The 21,901-nt window shown below is 36.2% G+C and overlaps 1 long non-coding RNA gene across 1 annotated transcript in view; it reads left to right on the forward strand.

The window, feature by feature from the left end:
* Positions 1 to 19,745: 19,745 nt before the first annotated feature.
* The window catches only part of LOC144581595 (uncharacterized), a 186,264-nt gene continuing 184,108 nt past the window's right edge, over positions 19,746 to 21,901 (forward strand). The window contains exon 1 of the long non-coding RNA XR_013532630.1: positions 19,746 to 19,873. This is a non-coding gene — a long non-coding RNA (uncharacterized LOC144581595). The remainder of the gene's footprint in view (positions 19,874 to 21,901) is intronic.

Consider the following 21,901-nt stretch of genomic DNA (forward strand, 5'->3'; position numbering starts at 1 on the left):
TCATCTGTGGTCCCCAGTGCTGGAGGAGGAGTCGAGTGGGAGGTGATTGAATCATGGGGGAAGATGTCCCCCTTGCTATTCTCATGATGGTCAGTGAGTTCCCACAAGATCTGGTTGTTTAAAATTGTGTAGCTCTTCCCCCTTTTTTCCATCTTCCTCCTGCTCCAGATATATGGGATGTGCCTGCTTTCCCTTTGCCTTCTGTCATGATTGTAAATTTCCTAAGGCCTCCACAGCTGTGCTTCCTATACAGCCCATGGAACCATGAGACAATTAAAGCTCTTTTCTTTATAAATTACCCATTCTCAGGTAGTATTGTATAGCAATGTGAGAACAGACTAATATAATGGCCATTGCCTGGCCTCTTCAACCCAAACATCACACTCCTTGCCAGTGGTACTAAAAGTTGGCCTCCCCAGTCAGCAGCATCAATTTGGCTTGGGAACCTGCTAAAAATAAAAAATTTCAGGCCTCACTTCAGATCTACTAAATCAGGCATTTAAAAAGAGACAAAGAGATTTTTGACATCCCCAGCAGGTATTTCCAATGTGTACCACCAAGGTTTGAGAAATACTGTTTTAAGCTTTGGGTTAACTGCTCTTGCTCCTCAATGCAAGTGAGAGTGGTAGGAACAGGTCATAAATTTAGCTGCTTCCATGCTGCACATCTGCAATTGGCTCCCAGGCCCCAGATCCCATTAATTATGAGCACTCAGCTCCTGTTATCAGAAACTGCAACCTCCTGGAAGCAAACAGTGATTTTTATTTTCAAACACAAAAAGGGAATATTTTATCATAATAAGAGTCCCTTTAAATATTAGTTTTAATTTTTTAAAGTTTAATAAATGATATTGAATTTAGTCAAAGGCTTATTCTTTTATTAATATTATTCTAAATTTCTCCTTTAGAAATTTAATATGGTGAATCACAATAATTGATAGTCTAATGTGAAACGAACATATAAACTTTGCTTTCCTATAATAAGGCCAAATTGGCTACAATCAATGACAGTGACATTACAGAGACAGGGAGGATGGCATAAAAGGGAAGACTTCAAGAGACCATATTGAGATGTCGAGGTGAGATTTAAAACATGAAAGACCAAGAGAACTGAAAAGCCCAGAGGTTGTAGTCAGGAAGAAGCATTTTAAGGTGTTAGGTTTCAGTTGAGCTGTTCTGAGTGTTGACAAAATCTGGGTGTGGTCATACCACTGATGAATGGAAGACATTTGTGATGAGAAGATTGTGGAGGTAAAGGGGAAATCCCTTAGTCCAGTGTTAGTAGCTGATAAAGAACATAGCCAGTAACTCTAGATTGATTGGAGAAAAGGGAAGTGATATCGTACTTGGGGTGTTAGACAAGAAAGATATGAAGTTAGAAATTTAGTTGGGAGAGAAAATACAGCAGAAATGAGACAAAAGGTGGTAACCAGATTTGCTGTGGAGATTTATAGAGTGAAACACTTTAGAGGTTTCCCACTCCCTGTTCACAAAATCTCATTCTGCCTTTATTTTTGATGCTTAATTTATTCTCCGTTGCTTAATTTATTCCCCTATATGTTATACGGGAACAGTGAAGTAAATTGATTTAAAGCCTCAGATCTTCAGTTCTCTTTGCTCTGCATCTATTTTCATGTGACTTGGTGATCTGAGCATTCAGTTTAGCGTTTAAGTAGCTTTAGTGTTTTCTTGTCATATGAGTCACTGTCATCACAGAGACGGGTATACTCAGAATAGACCAGTGTTGCCAAAGGAAAGCAAGAGACACGTGGATCAGAGTGGCCACAGCTAAAAGTCACCAGCCACATTCAATCTAGAGCAGACCCCAGCCTGCCTGCAAATGCATGACTGAGCCAAGTTGAGATCAGCAGAGTTCAGTTTAGATTACAGATCCCCAGCCAGTGCATAGATATGTTAGTTATAATAACACATGGTTGTCATTTTAAGCTACAGAGTTTTAGGTTTCTCTGTGATGTAGCAATAACTAACTAATACAGATAGCATGTGAATAAGTCAATACATGGTGGAACATACATTCCCCAAAATAAACGATTTTGTCTAACTCAGGTTTTGATATGACCAGCAGTGGTGGTGGGAGCTGAGGCTGTACAGATATGTTATTATCCATTGATTGAATGCATTAATATGCATCTATGGACCTTATCATCAAAATGATTTTTGATCTAATTTCCAAGCTAGATCATGCAGAAGAAAACTCTGAGAGAAAGTATTTGCTGCTTAGACTGCCTTTATCTCCAATCACTTCTCTTAAATCTAGTTTCTGTAAGAGTTTATTTTTCTTCCAGATTTAGCAATTAATGTATGCCAGCATGCTCCTTCCATCCCATGGTGATTGTCACTAGTCAATGAGGCACTCATCTCTGCTGAGTCAAGAAGTCTTCCCAACAGAAGTCTCTTAATTGTCTCTCCTTGAAATCATCTTTCCCCTATCTCAGAGTTCCAAATTCTACCCATCAATGATCATCTCAGATGTTACCTCCTCTATTCAGCCTTCTGTGTTTGTTTTACAAGATATATTGTTTCTTTCTTTTAAGATATATTGTTTCTTTCTTTTAATCGGGTGTCCCGTTTCATTTATGTTTTTGAAATATCTCATGGCATTTACTTTACCTTTCTTATTTCCCATACTAACCGTAGGCCTCTTGAAGTTAAAGGTCCTGTCTTATATTTGTTTTTTGAAACTCCTGCAGCACCTAGATTAGTATTTTGAATATATTAGATAACCCATAAATGTCTGTTGAAAGCATGAATTACAAACTTGCAAATACCCCCACTGTTTCTTAACTCTTGCTTTTGGCAAGAAAAATTTAAGACACTTTCTGAATAGTATGCAAATATATGATTCTGCCTACATTTAAATGTTTTCTAACTGGTGACTAATTATTTTCTCTTCTAAAATATACCTGACAATAATATAAAAGGAAGAAAAAGCATGAGAAAATTTTCTGCTTACAGCAAGTGAAAGTGGATACTAAAATTTCTAGAGGGAAAGTTGTCTTCCACATTGGTCCAAGAAACTGAAAGAGATGATTTCCCCTCCAAATTTTGGGATCCATCCTCTTTTTATTTAGGGCTGTAGAGATGCATTAACCCTAGAATCCTGAATGTGACTCTTCTATGAATTATTCTTATTTTTCAGCTCATAATAAAGAAACTAGTAAACTCTCCTATTTCTCACTAACTCAGACTATTTTTGTGAGTTGTTACAAAAAAAGAAAATTCAACACTTATAATTCTAATACCCAGGAAATATTGCTCCAATAAATTAGATAGGAAGCCTAAACAACTGAGTAATAATTTTATTATTTGAACACCTTATATATGGAAAAAAAATGAATCTTACATTGAAGGAAGGAAGAAAGGAAGGAAGGAAGGGAGGAATGGAGGGAGGAAGAGAGGAAAGAAGAATGGAAGGAAGGAAAGAAGGAAAAAAGAGGGAGGGAGGGAGGGAGAGACAGAAGGAAGGTGGTAGGGAAGAAAGGAAGAAGGAAGACAGGGAGAGAGGGAGGGAATGGTTCCTGCTGGTGAGTGCTTTATGTATTTGAATGAGCTCTTGAAACCTTAAAACAATTGCATTTGATTTTGAAATTCTTTCAGATATTTCTAAAAATTCATTAAGTATCTGTGTTCCTTATAGCCAAGTCAACCCTAATAATAAATGTGGGTCTAAGTGAAAATGTCTGTGCTGAGAATAGTGTTCTACCTTCTAAATACCACAGGTCTTCACTGCCCATAAACATACACCCACTTGATATAGCTTTCTCCTGTGACTTTTCAGGAATGTAATTTATATTATGTAAGTTTATAATTTCTAATATATAATAAATTCATATTAATAAGGTATTTTATAGAGTAGGTTAGGGATGTTAACTGGATATTAAATTCATATGAACGGTTTCATTGTTGTTGTTATTTTTTGAGACAGTGTCTTAACTCTGTCACCCAGGCTCAAGTGCAGTGGAGCTACCAGACTCCCAGGCTCAAGTAATTCTTCCCAGGTTCAAGTAATTCTTCCACCTAAACCTCCTGAGTAGCTGTGACTTTAGGTGCACACCATCATGCCTGGATAATTTTTCTGTTTTTTTGTTTTGTTTTGTTGTTGTTGGTAGAACTAAATTCTCACTATGTTGCCCAGGCTGATCTTGAACTCCTGAACTCAAGCAATCCTCCTGGCTCAACTTCTCACAGTTCTGGGATTACAGTCATGAGCCACTGCACGCAGTCCTTGTTATTGTTGTTTTAACAATTTTTAAGTATATAAACAGAGCATTGAAATTTCCCTTGGAAATACCTCATAAGCTCTAAATGTACTTCATCACATATTTGAATTTCTCTTTGTATCACTGTTTTCCTAAACTGCCTAGATTACCACATTGTTAAGCAAAATATCAAAACATTAGCCAAATTTTCCTAGTATTTAAATTACACAATTCTCTAAGATGTCCCACAGAAATGAAGATTTGAAGACTGGCTTAGGCTGAAAATTCACCTTGGACATTTTCTCTTATTTAAATTTCAACATGACATCTTAGTTGTCTAGTGGATTTTCAATTTCAAATACTAAAAATTTTGTATAAAGAATGAGGTATAATTTATATATACTGAAGACTCTAATACTCCAAATTATTTCCATATGCAGGAGAACAGCTGGTACATCATAAAAAAAAACAGAAATATTTTTGAAGTAGTGCTGAAACAGTTGGAGAGTTCACATAAGAAAGTGAATACAGGCCGGGCACCGTGGCTCACGCCTGTAATCCCAGCACTTTGGGAGGCCGAGGCGGGTGGATCACAAGGTCAAGAGATCAAGACCATCCTGGTCAACAAGGTGAAACACCGTATCTACTAAAAATACAAAAATTAGCTGGGCATGGTGGCATGTGCCTGTGGTCCCAGCTGCTTGGGAGGCTGAGGCAGGAGAATTGCTTGAACCCAGGAGGCGGAGGTTGTGGTGAGCTGAGATCACGCCATTGCACTCCAGGCTGGGTAACAAGAGCGAAACTCCATCTCAAAAAAAAAAAAAAAAAAAAAAAAAAGGAAAGTGAATTCAAAGTGTAGCTTTTGAAATATCCACCTGAGAGTCCTGTCCTGGAAAGGAATGCTAGGGTAACTCTTACAAGCTGAACATTACCTACTAAGATCTTTGAATCCAAAGAAATCCTTATTTTTCATTCCCCCAAAAATCTTTGTAGTACTGTGTTTACATTTTGGGATATTAGTCAAAGCTCTTGCCCACCTCTCTAATAAAAAGAGCCAGGTTGTGAAAAAATGATTCAGTATATTGCGTATGGTAACAAGAATGCCTTTAGCACTGATATAACGAAGACCAGAGTTCTCAATGGTAACATGACATACTGCAAATAGTTTGACCAATGCTAACACAGTTTGCCTGAGGCCAGTGGGCCAGGATGTTTGCCTGAGGCTGCTGAAACATCTGGAGATGGAGGGCATGATCCTTTGCCAAAAGATACAAGCTCTTTAGACAGATATTCTTGAAGCAGTCTGTTTCTATCAGACTGAACCAGTGGAAGAAAGAGGGTTACCACCAACCTAAAGTCAGATGTTTTTCTTCACTCCCGTCTCCCTGTCTTCAGCAACTCCCTTTTCTGATTTGACTTTTTGTCTGTTGCTTCTCTCCATTGCCTCACTGCAGGATGATTTCTTTCATATTATTTCTGTTTATTTTCTAAGGTATTTCTTTCCTTAATTCCTTCCTGTTTTCTACCCATATTGATTCAAATTTCTGATGTTTTTCTAGCATGACTTTTAATATTTTCCTTTTTTTAGTGGTATCACTTATTGGTTTGTAACTTCTTTCTCTTGCAACATCACCTTTTTTCCTCCCAGTAAAACAAGTAAACTATCTACACATGCAATCTGTGGCTCTGGTGGTGATGAGGTGTGACTACAACTCGTATGCATGAAAAGTTTTGCAATTTACTTTTTTCAATAAAATGAAAGAACATCTGCAAGTGACACCAAACTCTGCATAGTGTATTAATTAGCAATATTATGGCAATATGAATGATTTTTTCCTAAGAATGCAAAAATTCTAAATTATGCTCAAAAAAACGAGGGTTCACTTTGTTATTATTTTTTACCATGTCTGTTATTTTTTTTTTTTACTTTTTAATTTAACTTTATTAAGGCAAAGATTACATACAATATAATTCACCAAACTTATTTGAACTCAGTCTTTTTAACAGCACAACTGAGGTATAATTCAGATACAATTAGCTGTACATATTTAGCATGTATATCTGAATAAGTATATACCTCTGAACCCATTACCACAATCAAGATAGTAAATATATAAATTACCACCAAAAGTTTGTTCATCTCTTTTGTAATCACAAGTCCAGCCCTTTACCACCACTTCCACCCTTTCCCATTTAACTACCAATATGATTTCTGTCACTATAGATAGGTTTGTATTTCTAGAATTTGAAATAGATGAAATTATATAATATTTAGTCTTATTTTATCTGGATTCATTCACAATGTAATTGCCTTGAGATTTATTCACATAGTATCATGGATCAATAGTTCATTTCTTTAATTGCCAGTAGTATCTCATTGTATAAATATGTCATAATCTGTTCATACATTCACCTGGATGTACTTGTGGGTTCTTTTAAGGTTTTGACTATTACAGATAAAGCTGGTATAACATTTTTAAAAATGGAAAATTTGTGGGTCTGAGGAAATGATTTTTGTTTATTTGTTTTCTTTTGAGATGGAGTTTCACCCAGTCTGGAGTGCAATGGCACCATCTTAGCTCACTGTAACGTTTGCCTCCCTGGTTCAAGCGATTCTCCTGCCTCAGCCACCCAAGTATCTGGGATTACAGGCATGTGCCACCACACCCAGTTCATTTTTGTATTTTTAGTAGAGGCAGGGTTTCACCATGTTGGCCAGGCTAGTCTCAAACTCCTGACCTCAGGTGATCCTCCCACCTTGGCCTCCCAAAGTGTTAGGATTACAGGCATGAGCCACTGTGCCTAGCCTGTTTTTGTTTTGAGGGTCCCTGTATAAAAGCAAGTGATTCATTGGAGGTCAAAACAAAGTGGCTGGTACAGTACCTTATGGAAAGGAGAATCAATCTTTGTTGGCTGTAGAAGAGGAAGATCAGAGAAGGAAATAAAATTTGAAAGCTAGCACTTGCCTCTTTAGAAAAAAAAAAAAAGAAATGCTTATTGTTGGCGGGAATGTAAATGAGTACAACCTTTATGGAAACCAAAATGCAGATTTCTCAAAAAACCAAAAACTACCTTTTAATCCATCAATCCCCCTAGTAGGTTTCTACTCAAAGGAAAAGAATGCCTATTGCAAAAATATACCTGCACTAGTGTGTTATCACAGCACTATTTGCAATAGCAAAGATAGGGAATCAACATATTTATATCACATTTTCTTTATCCAATTATTCATTGGTATATATACATACCATATTTTCATACATGTATAAAATATACACAAATACATATACACTTAAATACTATTCAGACATAATAAAGAATGAAATCATGTATTTTGCTGTAGCAAAGATAGGACTGGAAGCCATTATACAAAGTAAAATAACTCAGAAACAGAAAATAAAATACCACATGTTCTCACTCACAAGTGGGAGCTAAATAATGTGAACACATGAAAATAAAGTATGGAAAACTAGACATTGGAGACCTGGAAGAGTGGGAGGCTGGGAGGGGTGAGGGATAAGAAATTACTTAATGGGTACAGTGTATATTGTTTGGGTGATGGTTGCACTGGAACCCTAGACTTCACCACTATGTAATATATCTATATAACAAAACTGCACTTGTACCTCTTAAATTTATACAAAAGTTATCTTCATACCAATTGAACAACACCTCATTTTCTCTTTAATTTGTATAAAAATAACACCAAAATCAAGGTAATACACATATACATCACCTCCAAAAGTCCCCCCCTCCGTGTGTGTGTGTGTGTCTGTGTGTGTCTCTGTCTCTGTCTCTCTCTCTCTTTGGTGGTGGTAAGAACACCTAACATCTATCATCTTACATTTTTTAAGTGCACAATAAGATATTGTTATCTATAGGTACTGTATTTTAGAGCAGACTTCTAGAACATATTTATGTTGTATAACTAAAATGTAGGACTCTAGAGGTTTTCATAAAAAGAAATGGCATTAGATATTTTACAGAGTGTCCAGTGAGGTTTGAAGCAAACCTTACCTTGATCGTAGATAAAAGAAGAAACCCCAGGAAACATTTGGATTTATACCAAATGGTGCCCATCACATTGTTACCTCTTTTTATATGATAAAAGGTTCTTATTGAGCAATTTTGTATGAGGCATTTAAGTGAGGATCAGGGTCCACAAAGATAGCTCCTAGTGTCTGTAAGGTCCGGATACATAATAGGACTTTAACACAAATTTCTGAACAATGAATAGATCAATGGAAGCATCCTAAAAATTTACACCTTTTCAGTAATCGGATTTAAAAATCTCAAATACACATACATATATGTAAACTTTGGCTTATAAGGGTGGCTTAGGCCTCTTTTTGGCTTCTAATATTTCATGTTGGTGAAAATATGTTAGAAAATAATCATTTTGAGCAACCTCTGACAAAAAATGTAAGGCTTTGATTTTCCACTTCAGTAGGATCAGAAGTGAGTACATGAGATGAACGACCGTAGCCTCTCAGTAAGCAAAGATGCTTTGTAAGTCATTGCTCTTCACAGCAGAAGTGGAGGAGAAAGTCTTCATAAATTCACCATTTTTAGAAATGCTTTCTGAGGTGAAATTTGTCTTAGAATTATGGAAGGATTTGTAGAACTTTTAGGTAATATCCTTATATATGCTTTAATTTTTTTCACCGGGCAAAAGAATTTCAAGTAAGCAAGGTTTCACTAACTGTCATCATCATTTATTAACCCATGAAAATCAGTGGTTTTTATTTTCTGAGATTCTCAGCTTACATGTCTTCAGGCTGGTCCAGGAATAATTAAAATTTTGTTAAAGACATTTAACACCCTTCAGAAGTATCATTACTATTAATTAACACTAATAATGCTAGTACTAATCAAAAACTTATTTCATTATTATTAACCCTTCTACTATTCTTTTTCTTTATTTCTTTTTTTTTTTTTTTTTTTTTTGATTATACATTAAGTTCTGGGTACATGTGCAGATCCTGCAGGTTTGTTACATAGGCATTCACTTGCATTGGTGGTGCATTTTGCTACATCCATCGCCCTGTCATCTTCTTAGGTATTTCTCCTAATGCTATCCCTCCCCAATCCACCTACCTGCTGCTATCCCTCCTGTAACCCCCAGCCCCTAGGCCCTGGTATATGATGTTCCCCTCCCTGTGTCTATGTGTTCTCAGTGTTCAACACGCACTTATGAGTGAGAATATGCAGTGTTTGGTTTTCTGTTCTTGTGTTAGTTTGCTAAGAATGAAGGTTTCCACCTCCATCCATAACCCTGCAAAGGACATGAACTCATCCTTTTTATGGCTGCATAGTATTCCATGATGTATATGTGCCACATTTTCTTTATCCAGTCTATCTTTGATGGGCATTTGGGTTGGTTCCAAGTTTTTGCTATTGTAAACAGTGCTGCAGTAAACATACATGTGCATGTGTCTTTATAATGGAATGATTTATAATCCTTTGGCTATATTCCCAGTAATGAGATTGCTGGGTCAAATGGAATTTCTATTTCTAGATCCTTAAGGAATTGCCACACTGTCTTCTACAATGGATGAACTAATTTACACTCCCACCAACAGTGTAAAAGTGTTCCTATTTCTCCACATCATCTCCAGCATCTGTTGTCTCCAGATTAATGATTACCACTCTAACTGGTGTGAGATGGTATCTCAGTTTGGTTTTGATTTGCATTTCTCTAATGACCAGGGTTGATGAGCTTTTTTTCATATGTTTGTTATCTGCATAAATGACTTCTTTTGAAAAATGTCTGTTCATATCCTTTGCCCACTTTTTGATGGGGTTGTTTATTTTTTCTTGTAAATTTGTTTAAGTTCTCCATAGATTCTGGATAGTAACCCTTTGTCAGATGTGTAGATTGCAAAAATATTTTCCCATTCTCTTGATAATTAAATTTAATTTTAAGTTCTAAGATACATTTGCAGAACATGCAGGTTTGTTCCATAGGTTAATGTGTTACATGGTGGTTTGCTGTACTTATCAACCTATCACCTAGGTCTTAAGCCCCACATGCATTAGCTGTTTATCTTGATGCCCTCCCTTCCTCCACCCTGCCTTGGACAAGTTCCAGTGTGTGTTGTCCGCCTTCCTGTGGCCATGTGTTCTATTGTTAAGGTCCCATTTATAAATGGGAACATGTGGTGTTTGATTATCTGTTCCTGTGTTAGTTTGCTGAGGATAATGGCTTCTCAAACTTTTTAAAATCAACCTTTGCCTCTTCAGTATCTATTCATTCAGTCTGCAGATTAACTACCTCCTTTGCTGTCTTCTTTTTCTGCCCCAGTCCACCTTCCAGGATTTTTGTATTCCTAGTATTTGAAGGTTGAGGAAAGGAAATTCACACATCAAATAGCATTAATAAAACTGTGGTATAGGATTGCAACTATATATAAAAGTCATAACAATAAGTCAACTTTGTATAACTCTGCAGCAAAAAGAATTCAAAGCCCTAAGATAGAATATGCCATTGTATGCATATACAATTTACTTTTTAATTAGAAATGAAACAGTATTACCAAAGCTTTTTTTCAATATATTTGTAATAACATTTGTACCTCTTCTGGCTAAGTTTCTCAGGTTCATCTGCAGATTTATTTTATTAACAGTCTTTGGTTTGCATTGGTATAATCAATTAGGATACATGATTACATATGTTACAGCCAAACACATACAGAGAACCATACATGCTGTATCTTTTATTTAATTTCTAATATAGGTTTTGTTAGAGTGACACCTTTTAATGTGAAGAACCACCTTTTTTTGGTGATAGTTGTTCATTGATATAATTATCGAGGTATTTGGTGTTTTAATCAATACTGAGTTAAAGAATACGATAAAAATAAAACACACCACCCCTCACACACACATTGAAGTTTGAACCATATGAATTGTCAATATTCAACTGTTTTTGACCTAAAAATGGTCAAATCATATGAAAGACCATAATATCTACTAAATGAACCTGTTTAATTGGGTAGGCATAGCTTAAGAGGTGTACTCTGAAGAAAGCCAAGCATTTCTCAAATGGGAGTGTGTAATTAAAATCTTCCAAAAGTAATCTTAGAAAAGAGCCTTCTAATAATTTATTGAAATACCACAATTATACAATGTGCTTAACAAAAATAGAGGAAATTATAAGAATTTTTTTAAATGATATTGGAACAAAATATGCAGTTGACTTTAAAATCCATGTGAGTATTCCTAGAGGATTGCTTTTAAAATCCTGCTCCATGGAAGCAATTGCTTATTAGTTGGCTCCATCTTAGTTCAATGCTGAACTGAAAGGCACCATCTCATTACTGTGCTCACTGGTACCTTTTCAAAACTTCCTTCTGAAGCCTTTTCCAAAAAGCATCATTAAAAATTCAATACACAAGTAAGTCATCTCATTTGTCTCCAAGTGTGGTATGTGCATCTGCAGTTCTGAATAAAGTACAGTATGATAGTACTTCAAAGAGCAAATAGGATAAACATAGGTCCAATTGGCCAATCTAAAATATTCAGCTTCAGTTTAAAGAGATAAGTAAAAAAAACAAATAACTTTCTTTCCTTTAAGTAATTCACGTTTAGATTGTGGTAATATGTGCAGAGTAGTTGCAAATAGAGTGAGGCATTAAAACATCCATCATAAATTCTCTTTTTTCTTTCTTTTCAAAGGCAATCTCTCACCCTTTATCTGGCTTTTCAAGTAGGTTGATTATAGCAATTCCTATGTGTCCTTCTGGACTGCAGTGGTGAGCCTATGAATGTTTTCTCATAAAATTATGAAAAATATAGGGAACTGGAAAGTAAATATGAAATAGGGGGAAAAATAACCCACAGATACAGGGAAATGAGGATAAAGAGGAAAGGCTAAACACACACAAAAAAACCAGATCCCTCTCAGCTGGTGTGTTAAAAAACCATTCTTATAATTTGAAAATCAGTACAATATATGTTGATGAAAGAAAGAGCTTTGGTTTGTGCAAAATGACTACTGTGAATGTCAGAAAGAATTTTGCTTACCACATGAAATGAAACACTTTTGAGCTCTTCTGTGAATCATGTAGCCTAATATGTCTCAGAGACTTCTACAGGATAGTCCCGTTGAGTCTGAACTCTAGGGAAGGAGCATAGCAATATTAGGAAAAAAGTAGCCAGGAATTAAAAATAAAAACCAATGTTGGAGAGTAATAGGTTAATAATAAGCATCATAATGAATAAAAGAGAACAAATTTTTAAATTAAGTTTTATGGTTTTTCTAAATTTGAAAGTCTACTCTATAAACTTCTACCAGAAAGTAGAATTCAGTAAATATTTATGTGGTCATGTTCTGTGATAGGCATACGTTTAGTTGATAGTTTCTACCCTAAGGACCTTCATATCTAACAAGGAGAAAGAGAAGTAAGCCAATCATTTTAATATGCTCTAATAAATATAAAGATATAAATATGAAAGTACTGGAGAATATAAAATAGAGAAAATCAAAGCTGTTGAAAGAGCGAATCGAGGCAGGCTCTTGGAGGTTGTTACATTTGAAAAAATTCAAAATGAATTTGGAAATGCACCCTGGAATTAACTAGGAGCAAAACGTGATGAGAAAAGGCAAAAGAAAAAGTATGTTGAAAGCCATAATGTAGAAAAGCATGGAGTGTTTGGTAAATTACATGTGGTTTGTAAAGCTGGATTGTGGAGTATGGATGGGACAGTAAAATTGAACCTCTTCTAGCTAATAATCGCTGTACAATCATGCTGCATAGGCACCAAGCTAAAATGTCAATCTAGAACCATGTCTTTCCCTCCTCCAAGGAGGCCTAAAGAGATTCATTTCCTCACAAGCCCCCTATCGAGCTAAGGATACTTGCTAATGAGAAGACACATTGACTGCATTCAGAATGTGCCTCGCTGGCAAGTAGACTTTTATATTTTTTCCCTCATCTCAAGGTTCTTCCTGCCTTTCTAAGAGGAGGAACTGGAAATTTTTTTTCTATGATGGTCTCATTACAATGCTTTGTCCTGTTACATATGTGAATGCTTCTATAAGTAGAGAATATTTTCAGAAAGACATACCAGGGGATATCTGGCTAAGGGTTTTTAAGTGAAAACAGCTTCTCAGGCCACCAAGGGTTTCTCCAGGTAGGCATACTTTGGTAATGTCAGTGGCAGTCCATCTGGATCTAGTGAGCCCTCCCAGACTGGTAAAGCCATGGTTGCTTACTAAACCTCTTAATCGCAAAAGATCTCATCTTAAAATCTCAGAGAAACTGCTTTATATAGTCACTAAATTTGTCTTTTTCAAACTTGACTCCTGGCTTTAATATTTGTATTTCAAGTAACAATTTTGTTTTATGTTTCCAATATTATTTTTGCATTATGTACTTTACTTCATTGACTGTAAAATAGTATTTGTCGTAAAATATTTTATGTTAGCAGTAGTGCTAACATAGAAGAAATGTTGCCAACTAAATTAATATACTGCTCTTATTACTTAGAATCTTTATATTATACTGAAAGAAAAAACTTATTTAAAAGAAATCTAATCATATACTGCTCTTGTGAATACATAAAAAAGAAAATATAGTACTTTAAGATAATTTTAAAACTTTTTCACATTTCAAATTTGCAATCTTTATACTGTAAGAATAAAACTTACTTAAATGTAATCATATACTGCTCTCATGAATACATAAAAAGAAAACACAGTACTCTAAGATAATTTCAAAACTTTTTCACATTTCAAATTTGCAATCTTTGAGTACCTGTTCAGCTCAGTCAATGACATGTTTTTCCAGACAGAATCATCCTCTGTGCTACCAAGAACATTTAAAACAGCATTTTTAAAAAGGTGTTCCATTTGACTGCTGTCTGGTTGTTTAAAAGCAGCAAATTTTAGACACATTCTGTATTAATAGATATTAAAATGTGAGGTAAAATAATATTCTTTGAATTGATGAAATACTGCATATGCTATTGACTGAGCATAGCACATGGACAGTCTCATAACTTTGTAAAATGACCAGTTTATGGGAATGTCCAATCAGCCATCTATGAGGCTAGAAAAAAATGGAGCAGAACAGCAAGACCAGAGTCTACCTATAGCAAGCACATTGCATGGAACAGAGTAGGTCCTGAATAAATCCATTTTGAATGAATGAGTCCCAATTCTACAGCAGAATTTAGCATTGCCTCATACTAATTTATTTGTATCAGTAATTACTTCAACAACCCATGTATTAACTAGAGAAAACTTTGACTTGCCCTGAATATATATTCAATATTCTCTTCATTTTAAATAACCAATATCTTTGGTTATTCACAAATACTATAAATAAAGAGTTTGAATACACAAAAGCAATGGTGATGACCAAGTGAGCTTTTGCAATGTGTGAAAGTCATGCAATGATACAGCATTCATACATGTATATGCTTGGAATAAAATGTTACACTTAGATTCTCATGCTGTACCAGCTTAGCTAGCCTATGAATCAGTAGAAAACAAACTAACTAAATAACTAATAATCTGACCTAAGTGGGGTAAGGACTTGAATAGTCATTTCTCCAAGGAGACATATAAATAACATCAGGTATATAAAAAGATGCTCAACCTCACCAGTCAGGGAAATGCAAATTCAAACCACAATGAGATATCATTTCACACCTGTTAGGATGGCTGTTTTAAAAAAATATTTAAAATATAGTGTTGGTAAGTATGTGGAGAAATTGGAACCCTTGTACATTGTTGGTGATAATGCAAAACGATGTGGTATATATTCATAATGGAATATTATTCAACTTTAAAGATGGGACATTTTGCCATATGATACAACATGGGTGAACTTGAAGGGACACAATACTCAATGAAATAAGTCAGGCAAAGAGAGACAAATACTTTGTGAATCCACTTACATGAGGAATCTAAAACAGTCAAACTTAGACTAAAACAGTGGTTGCCGGGGGCTGGGAGAAGGAGGAGGAAATGGTGAGTTGGCAATCAGTAGGTAACAATGTGCAGTTATGCAAGATGAATTGGTTCTGGAGATCTGCTGTACAACATTTTATCTATAATTAATAATACTGTATTTCTACATCTGCTAAGAGGGTAGATCTCATGTTGTGTTCTCACCATAAAAAAATGTTGATTAAACAAAAAAGGAAATAAGAGCCTGCTTTAAGCTTATAACACTAAAATACTTGACATATGTCTGTATATGAAGAATTTACTTGATTACATATTTTTTTGAGATTGGCTTATCTGTTTCATCAAATACTATAACAATTCTTTCATAATTAAGAACAGAAACATCTTTGTGACTCTTTATCTTCCTTTGAGCTTTATTGATTGTTATAGCTTCTGAGATTTTATACTGGTGTGCAACAATAATTCTTGAGCTATATGCTAACATTTGTTATAGCAATGTGATTTGATTTCGAGTACAATCAGAGCCCATATGTTGATTGGCTAATGTAATGCAAGTTACCCTGGTATTGCTGTATTGGTTCATTTTCACACTGCTGATAAAGACATATCCAAGACTGGGTAATTTATAAAGAAAAATAGGTTTAATGGACTCACAGTTCCATAACACTGGGGAGGCCTCACAATCGTGGGGGAAGGTGAAAGGCACATATTACATGGCAGCAGGCAAGAGAGACTGAGAACCAAATGAAAGGAGTTTCCCATTCTAAAACCATCAGATCTTGTGAGACTTACTCACTATCATGATAACAGTATGGGGGAACCATCCCCATAATTTAATTATCTCCTACCAGGTCCATCCTACAACATGTGGGAATTATGAGAGCTACAATTCAAGATAAGATTTGGGTGGGGACACAGCCAAACCATATCAACTGCCAAGACTAGATGTCAGTCACAGTAGACCTGCCTTTTTTATTTAAACAGATGTATTTAGAGAAGAATTACTTGGAATACAGAGGATTAAAAATTATGTCACATGAAGAATATCAGGGACACAGTCCAGAGATGTTTAGTCTTTAAAAGAAAGACAGAGTGGAGAGGGAATACCAAGATCTCATAGTTTACAATGTACAGTGAAGCCTACATGTACTTTTGAATGGCTTCAATAAGCAGAATCAAGTATGGAGAAAGGTTTAGGTTTAGACTACGGGCACATGGCTACCCAAAGATGGAGTGAACTGCTTCATGCAGCTACTGTCCTAGGATGGACAATTGTTAAGAATGCTATGGAGGTGACTCAAGCATTACTAGGTGAATTAACTAAGAGACTTGTAAAATTCCTGAAAATCCAGAGCATTTATGACACTCAGAAGATGAGAATCATGGTGGTCTCTATATAATGAAGATAATAGACACATTCCTCATTTTACTGCACGTGACTTTATTGTGCTTCACAGATATTGCACTTTTGACGAACTGAATGTTAGTGGCTATCCTGCATAGGGCTAATCTACTTGTGCCGTTTTTCCAACATCATGGGCTCACTTTGTGTCTCTGTGTTACATTTTGCTAATTTTCTTATTGAAAACATTTTCATTATGTTTATGTTCATTAGGTAATCTGTGATTGGTAGTCTTCAATGTTACTGGTGTAATTGTTTTGGGGCACCATGAACTCTATCCACATAAGACAGGGAACTTAACCAATATGTTGTGTGTGTTCTGACTGCTCCACTGACTGGCCGTCTCTCCATTTCTCTTCCTCTCCTCGGGCCTCCCTATTCCCTAAAACATAATGATACTGAAATTAGGTCAATTAAAAACCTTATAGTCGCCTCTAAGTTTTCAGGTGAAAGGAATACTCATGCATATCTCACCTTAAATCAAACTATCAATGATTAAGATAGTGAGGAAGGCATGTCAAAAGCCCAGGCAGTTTGAAAGCTAGGCCTCTTGTGCCAAATATACAAGTTGTGAATGCAAAGAAAAAAAGCTCAAGAAGCAATCCCATTACTGGGTATATATACAAAAGACTATAAATCATTCTACTATAAGGACACATGCACACGAATGTTCATTGCAGCACTGTTTACAATAGCAAAGACCTGGAATCAACCGAAATGCCCATCGATGATAGCCTGGACAGGGAAAATGTGGCACATATACACCATGGAATATTATGCAGCAATCAAAAACGATGAGTTTGTGTCCCTTGTAGGGATATGGATGAACCTGAAAACCATCATTCTCAGCAAACTGACACAAGAACAGAAAATGAAATACTGCATGTTCTCACTTGTAGGCGGATGGTGAACAATGAGAACACATGGACACAGGGAAGGGAGCACTACACATTGGGGTCTGTTGGAGGGAATAGGGGAGGGACAGCAGAGGAGGGGGGGTTGGGGAGAGATAGCATGGGGAGAAATGCCAGATGTAGGTGAAGGGGAGGAAGGCAGCAAATCACACTGCCACGTGTGAACCTATGCAACTATCTTGCATGTTCTTTACATGTACCCCAAAACCTAAAATGCAATAAAAAAAAAAGAAAACCAAAAGGGCTATTCCAGTATCATAAATGTACCCGGTGAAATATCAAGTGCTGATGTAGAAGCAGCAGCAAATTTTTCAGAAGATCTAGTTAAGAGAATTAATGAAGGTGCTAAATAAACAACAGATTTTTCAGTGTAAACAAAACAGCCTTCTACTGGAAGAAGATGCCCGCTAGAATTTTCCCAGATAGAGAGAAAAAGTCAATGCCTGGCTTCAAATCTTCAAAAGGCAAAAGGCAGATTAAATCTCTTTGTAGGAGCAAATGTGGCTGAGGACTTTAAGTTTCATTTACCAGTACTCATTTACCATTCCAAAAATCTTTGAGCCCCTAAGAATCATGCTCAGTCTCTGCCTGTGCTCTAATAAATGGAATAACAAAGCTTGGTGATAGCACATATGCTTAGAACATGGTTTATTGAATATTTTAAACCTACTGACACCTACTTCTCAGAAAAATATTCTTTTTAAAATATTACTGCTCATTGACAAGGAGATTTATGTTGTTTTCATGATTGCTAACACAACATCCATTTTGTAGACCATTAATCAAGGAGTAAAATTTGACTTTCAAGTCTTATTATTTAAGAAAATACATTTATAAAGCTATTGCTGCCAAGACGATGATTCCTCTGATGACAATGGACAAAGTAAATTCTGAAAAGAATTCATCATTCTAGATGCCATTAAGAATATTCATGACTTATGGGAAGAGATCGAAATATCAACAACTCTCATAAATGACTTCGAGGGGTTTAAGGCTTCTGTAGAGGGAGTAAACTGCCGATGTGGTGAAAATAACAAGAGAACTATAACTGGAAATGAAACCTGAAGATGTGACTAATGAGGAGTTACTTCTTATGGATGAGCAAAGAAAGTGTTTTCTTGGGAAAGAATCTACTGGAGAAGATGTTGTTAACATTGTTGAAATCACCAAAAAGGGTTTGGAGTATTACCTAAACATAGTTGATCAAGCAGCAGTAGCGTTTGCAAGGACTGACTCCAATTTTGAAAGTTCTCTGGATAAATTGCTATCAAACAGCATTATATGCTACCAAAAAATCTTTTGTGAAAGGAAGATTCAACTGATGTACAAACTTAAGTGTTACTTAATTTTTAAAAATTGCCATAGCCACCCCAAACAGCAACCACTATCCTGATCAGACAGCGGCCATCAACACTGAGGCAAGACCCTACACCAGCAAACAGATTACAACTCTCTGAAGGCTGAGATGATCATTAGCATTTTTAGCAATAAAATATTTTAAAATCAAGGTATATTTTTTATACATAATGCTATTGCACACTTAACAGACCACAGTATAGTGTAAATCTAACTTTTATGTGCCCTGAGAAATGCAAAAGTTTGTGTGATTCATTTTATTGTGATATTTGCTTTATTGATGTGGTCTGGAACAGAATGTGCAATATCTCCAACGTTTGCATATACATCTAGGCTTATGGGCTAAAAATAAATAATGATATCTGCAATGTGCAAATGCCTTGTGATATATAACAATAAAGTTTCTAAAAACTATTGCTTTTAATTATACTCCCTCTCCCCTGACTTTTCATCCTCTGCATTCTTTCCCATATTTCTGCTTGAATATCTAATCACTTTTTACAGGCCAGTCTAAATAAGTGGCTCTTTCTTTAACAGTGTCTGTATTTAGACTGTCCTCAGTAGATTTAATTACTTCCTCATCTACATTCTTACAGTGTTCTGCATAATTTGAGTAGAACAGTTTTATGATTTTTATGTACATATGTTCTAATTTCCTCTGAAATGTGACTTCCTTAATAGAGTGTTCATTCACTGAAAGATTAATTTAATTTGTGATATGCCACATAACTCATGGACCATGATTGTTGTGGGAAATTTCCTCATCATTTTCTTGTACTCCTCCTATACAGTCCAGGCCTTTTGACTCAAAGAAGTTTTCAATAGCAAATAGCCTTAGAGTCTAGAGATAGTGTATTCTACTAAAGAGATGTACAATCATCTTCCTCCTCGTGGAGACGCTTCATAATTTCTTTTCTTTTCATTTTTTTTCTGAGACAAGATCTTGCTCTATTACCCTGGCTGGAATGCAGTGGTGCAACCATGGCTGACTGCAGTCTCGACCTCCCATGCTGAAGCAATCCTCCCACCTCAAGCACCTCCATCTTCAATAGTTGGGAGTACAGGTACGTGCCACCATGCCTGGCTAATTTTTGTAATTTTGTAGAGATATGGTTTCAGCATGTTGCCCAGTCTCCCTTCATAATTTCTGGCTTAACACTGTTTTGCATGTATGTACACATGAATATGTGCATGAATGTAAGGGAGCAAAAGGAGAAAGGAAGAGATGAATATTAAATAGATAATTATATTCCAAAATGTGCTAATTTCTGAAGTACAGGAAAGTGCTATAAGAATATAGAAGAGGAAAAGAAACCTCAAGGCTAATGAGTACCGAATATTTTAATGTGATTGTTAAAATACTGCTCAATCAGTTTTAAGATAAGGTGTGTGAAGAGTTCTCGGTAATTAAATCTGTTCAATCATCTAGGGAGTTTCTCTTTCCATAATGTGAAATCATAGACTTCCTCACTGCCCCTCACCCTCTTTGCAGTGAAAGATTTCTTCCTATGCTTAATTTCCAGGCATTATCTGATTCATTCAGCTTATATCCTTGTGAACAGAAAACACTCTCTTCTTGTTTTTCCCTATTTTTCTCATCACCTCCTGGATGACATGGGACCCTGAGACCTCCTCTATAATTTGTATAAGAAAATAATAGCATAATAATGTACTTTTCTGTAAGAACTATTTCCTTAAACAAAATATTGTCAAAATTAGGAAAACAAACAGAAAAAGCAAATAAACGCTGAATCAACCATACTCTTGATTGGAATTGCCTATCATCATTTTACCTGATCAGTGCCACAGGTACCAGCAGTTAGTGCTTTCAGGGCAGTGAGATGGAAAACTATTTTAGCCTCCCCTTAGCAGATCTGGCTATGAGATAAGTAGTGTGTTTTACATTTTCCTTTCCTCTGTCTTTTTTTAGGCCCTGAGCACATTAGTGAAAAATCAATTTCCCAAACCATGTATGAGACATACTTCTCCCCAGACCCACCCAGGGTCCCTAGAGCGAGCTCCCCTCCTGACTCCTTCCTATGGGAATAACGGGATGGAGCTGAGGTTGAGGTGGAGCAAAACTGATTTCCTTAGGAGACAAGCATGAAGCTGAAGATAGTTACTAAAGTCTGGGAGGCTCAGTCCTAGCAAAGCCAAGCCAGCCTGATGCCCACACTCTCTGCCATGGTCACCCTTGATCAACAGGCATTCCTCCTGTTCTGTAAAATGTTGCAGGAGGAATATAAGAGTGTGAAGAACACCCTGAGAGGCTGGCCTCTTCCTTCAGTGCATGGTCCCAGCAAGACTAACTAGTTTAGACTGAGAGACCAGGTAAGCCACACAGATCAGTTCTCACCTGAGTTTGGAGCTGAGATATAACAGATTAGTAACAACTCAACAGCAAGGAAAATCTCAGAAAGCCTGAACACCCTGGACACACTGACCAGTCTATTCACAGCCATGAATATCATTACTATAGGCCTGTGGTCAGGCATAACAGCTGATTATCTCAATACCCCATAACTGTTCTACTAGACACATAGATGGACTTGAATAGAACATCCCAAAGAGACAATAGATTGCTGACCACCAATTAGTTCCTGACCACAGATTGCTTCCTCATCTGCACCCTGGGAACCCCTGCAAACCCACCCCAGCTTCCTGTTGGGCTTTGAATACATAGGGAAGTAGAATTGAGGGGCAAGTTGTGATGACCCTCTGTGGCCTACCCTCTCTGTAGGCCTACCCTCTCCACTATGAAATATGTAATACATTTCCCAAAATACAACTAAGCTTGGTTTTCAAAGCTTACCCTCTATACTATGGCCTACCCCCTACACTATAAAATATGTGATACATTTTCCCAAAATACAACTAAGCTTTGTTTTCAAAATGGTTATTACAACCTATGAACACACAAGCACCTAGTGATAATTCTAATAATAGCTGTCATTGTTGAATACTTACTTTTAACAAATGCTGTTCTAAGTGCTTTCTCTCTCTTTCTCTCTATGTGTATGTATACTTCTTTTATATATATACTTATTTCATATTTAAAACAATCCCATGAGATAGGTCCTGTTGTTTCCTCT

Source organism: Callithrix jacchus, chromosome 2, assembly GCF_049354715.1.
Source record: "Callithrix jacchus isolate 240 chromosome 2, calJac240_pri, whole genome shotgun sequence".
In the NCBI taxonomy this organism is placed as follows: Eukaryota; Metazoa; Chordata; class Mammalia; order Primates; family Cebidae; genus Callithrix; species Callithrix jacchus.